The following is a 4,290-nucleotide window of genomic DNA, read 5'->3' on the forward strand; positions in this document are numbered from 1 at the left end:
CCTCGGGCGAGCCGGAGATGTGTCTGCCGTTGGAGGAGGGCCTCGGGCGAGACGGAAACCATCCGGGGTCGGCTGCCCTTGTCCGAGGCTAGGCTCGGGCGAGGCGTGATCGAGTCGCTCGAATGGACCGATCCCTGACTTAATCGCACCCATCAGGCCTTAGCAGCTTAATGCTGATGGGGGTTACCAGCTGAGAATTAGGAGTCTTGAGGGTACCCCTAATTATGGTCCCCGACAGTAGCCCCCGAGCCTCGAAGGGAGTGTTAGCACTCGCTTGGAGGCTTTCGTCGCATTTTTTGCAAGGGGACCAGCCTTTCTCGGTTGCATTTTGTTCCGGTGGGTGCGCGCGAGCGCACCCGCCGGGTGTAGCCCCCGAGGCCTCGGAGGAGTGTTTTCACTCCTTCGAGGTCTTAATGCCTTGCGTAACGCTTCGGCTGGTCTGGTCGTTCCCTCATGCGAACCGGCCGTAGCCCGGGTGTACGGTCGGGGCCCAAGCTCTCGGGCTGGTATGTTGACGCTGTCAATGATTTGGCCGGAGCCGGGTTTGCGAGAGCAGCCCCCGAGCCTCTGCACAGGGCGAGAGGACGATCAGGGACAGACTCGGCTTTTTTACATACGCCCCTACGTCGCCTTTCCGCAAGGAGGAGGGGGGGAAAGCGCCATGTTACCCTCGATGGGCACCGAACATGGTGTCTCCGGTGAGCTGCAAGCGGGTAATCCGAGTGGACGTCCATGCCCCGTTCGTTAGGGGTCGGCTAGGGGCCCAGAGGCACGCCCAAAAGTACCTGCGGGTGATCTGCCAGACCCAGTCCCCTGGCGACGGGGTCCGAGGGCTCGATGCCTCCCTCCGATGGGATTCTGTTACAAGATCGCTCCCGCTGGTCTCGGAAATGTCCTAGGGTACCTCAGGAGCGCAGCCCGAGCCTCGGTTATGTATCGAACGTACCCCTGGTCATCCCTCGCTCGGTGTCTGAGGCGACTGTGAACCCTTCGGGGGCCAGCCTTCGAACCCCTGATCAGTAATGGGCGCGGAGCCCGAGTAGCCTGAGGCGGCCGTGGAACCCTTCGGGGGGTCGGCCTTCGAACCTCTGACCAGTAGTGGGTGTAGGGCCCACGCGATCTGAGGCGGCTGTTGAACCCTTCGGGGGGCCAGCCTTCGAACCTCTGATCAGTAAGGAGGATCGGAGCCTGGTTCTTTCACGGGGAAGGATCCTTTTCGGGGTATCCCCCTTTCCCGGTCCCTGTTGCAAGAGAGAGAAAGAGGAAAAAATGAAAAGGATACGAAATCGAACGACGCGGCGTACCTCTTTTGGTGCGGTTGTTTCGGCGAAGGCGAAACGCCGCCCGCCTTTCCTGCCGGGAGCGCCGCCTGTCCTGTCGTGGAGTTAATGCGACGGGGCGAGGAGTTGGCGGGGTGGCCGTTGCGCGTGCGCGAGCCGTTCGAGGGACGGATCACGGGCGCGTCGTCTTCACGCCGTGAGAGGGGGTTCTCTTGCTGCTCCCGGATGGGACGTGAGCTTGGCTGACGATGTGACCGCTGCTCCCGCCCGCCTGCCACCGCTATTACTGCCGGTCCACCTTTGGCCATATTGACCGTCGCGCCAGGCTGGCGCTGCTGGGTCGTGCGCTGAGTTGCCTCGAGTCGCGGTGTTGGTTCCGCAATCGAGGAGGCGCGGTGGTGGCGCAAGTGGCGGTGCAGTTGCTTGCATGCAGCATCCGGCGCGCCGGTTGCGTGACGCGTGGGCCTGGGCCTCCATGCTGGTGTGTCAGGAGTCGGAGAAGCGCGTCCACTTGGCGCAGTTGCATGCCGCCTGCATGGCCGCCCGCCTCTTTCGCCCGTTGGTCTGGGCAAAAGTGGAGGGTCGCTTGTAGCCGCCGGGCGGTCGTGTGCGCCGTGCGCGGCGGTTTGGCTTCTTCCGCTCTGAGCCGGTTTTCATGACATGCGAGACCCAGCCCTCGCGCCGCAGGGGAGGGCCTTGGAGTGTGTTGGAGAAGACTCAGCCCGTGACGGTTGGAGGCGCAAGTAGGGAGAGTGGCCTTTAAAAGGAGGGCGACCCCTTTCGGAAGGCGACCATGTCTTCTCCCTTCCTCATGCACCGCGTCTTTCCATCTTCCAAGCCCCGGATGGGGGATGCCCGCCGTCTTTTCGCCTCATCGTTGGAGGAACGCAACTCCATGGGAGTTGGTACCTTTCAACCATCGTTTGGCTTCAAGGATTTTCATCACGCAGCCCGGTTGCTCTCCTCCGCCGGTGGTCACCCAAGACGGTGACCTCCAGCTCCTGGATGGGGGGAGGCAAACCGGGCTGTGACCCCGATCCCGCCCTCAGTGTTGAGGGTGTTCGCCACCCTCGCTGAGGCGGGGAGCGAGGCGAGCCGGGGCTCTACCTCCCGCGCGGGCCGGCGGACCACCTCCTCTTCCAGCTTCTGGTGGTGGCAATCGCCCTCCAGCCCTGCGGCAGAGGCGTCCTCCAGCCATGCCGGGGAAGGCGAACTGTTGCTGCCTAGCTAGGATGCAACATTCCGCCCTCTTCCTCGCAGTTGCGGCGAGGACGGCAGCGAGGATCTGCCGGTGCGCTTGGGGGCGACCCGCGTTTGCTGGTGATTCACCCAGAGCTTGCCGCTCCATGGGCTTCCCCGGCGTGGCGGTTGTCCATACCCGCGGGGACGGAACCGGAGTTCCGTTTGTGATGGCATCTTGAATGCCAGTGTTTTTGTTCATTACGGCTTTCGGGGCCTGAACATGTATGTAATTTTCGACACGGAGCCGTGTTTTTTCCTCATTTTCGAGCATTAAGACTCGCATGTTGATTATCTGAATCACTTCACCAAGCATGAGTCGCCGCATGTTAAGGTGACGAGTGAGGTATCCGTAGCCCGGAGGCGTAGGAGTCCCTCGGCTCGGTCGGCCTTGTTGTCTGAGGCTCTTCTAGCTTTGTTAAAGGGACCCCTTGGCCGCTCTTCGACGAGCCGAGGCCAGGGGTAGCGATATCAGTATGAACAGAGGCGGAGTCGGCTCGAGAATGAAACCTGGTTGGTCGGAGCCTAGCCGGGTTGTCCGTTAGCGGGACCGACGCCGGAGTTGATCAGCCGAGGCCTCGGGTCGGGCTGGTGCCCCTGGAAGATAGTCGGCCGAGGCCCCAGGGGTATCCGGCTGAGCCGCCTGCTCGGGCCGGATTCCCGGAGAGGACCCTGGCGGCGATGGCCCGGGCGTGGTGATGACGTCGTCCTTCGGAGCGGAGGCCTTCGGACCGCGTCACCGTCCGAGGCTAGGTCGAACCTCGCCGAAGGTGTCGTCGATGCCGAGGGTGCTGCTGCCCCCTTCCAGCGTCAAGACCTGAGCCTGCAGGATCAGATTGTCTTGTAGCGTGTGCCTTCTGCAGCCGCCGAGGCCAGAACACACACCCTCGCTGCGTTGTAAAGCTGCGTCTCTTTTCCTCTTGTTTCGAGTATCTGGACTTTTTGTCGGTAACAGGGATGTTTGTGCGAGTGAGAGTTGCTTCTCGCAGAAGGTGATGAGTGAGGTATCCGTATCCCGGAGGCGTGGGAGTCCCTCGGCTCGGTCGGCCTTGCCGCTTACGCGTACTTTCACCCGTCCGTGAGGCCCTGTCACCGACTCGGTCGAGAAGGCTCGGAGGATCGCTTCGGCAGAAGGGCTTCCGAACGTAAAGACTTGTCCGATCCACGGAGCCACTTTATCCGAACGCGAGTTACTTATCGCAGAAGGTGATGAGTGAGGTATCCGTATCCCGGAGGCGTAGGAGTCCCTCGGCTCGGTCAGCCTTGGCTGCTTACGTGTACTCCGTCGTTTCCAGGACCCACTTTTCGAAGTAGTCAAGAAGCACGAAAGATATTCTGACAGAAGAAATCTTTTTTCGAGGAAAATTTCGACGCAGAGGGGGTGCTCCCCCTTTTAGCCCCCGAGGGAGGGTCGGGCTTTGCCGAGGCGAGGCCGACCCTTCCTTGATGACTAAACTTTGCGTGGGTGCGAGGTATATGAATGACTTGAAAACATCTTAAGGGTAGAAGCGACGTAGCTGTTGGATGTTCCAAGCGTTGCCGTAGACCTCGCCTTGGCTGTTGGCCAGCTTGTACGTTCCGGGCTTCAGAACTTTGGCAATGACGAATGGCCCCTCCCATGGGGGCGTGAGCTTGTGCCTCCCTCGGGTGTCTTGCTGCAGCCGAAGCACCAGGTCGCCACCTGGAGGTCTCGGGGCCGGACCCCTCGGGCGTGGTAGCGTCGCAGGGATTGCTGGTACCTCGCCGAGTGTAGTAAGGCCTTGTCCCGAGC

Source organism: Zea mays, chromosome 8, assembly GCF_902167145.1.
Source record: "Zea mays cultivar B73 chromosome 8, Zm-B73-REFERENCE-NAM-5.0, whole genome shotgun sequence".
Taxonomy (NCBI): domain Eukaryota; kingdom Viridiplantae; phylum Streptophyta; class Magnoliopsida; order Poales; family Poaceae; genus Zea; species Zea mays.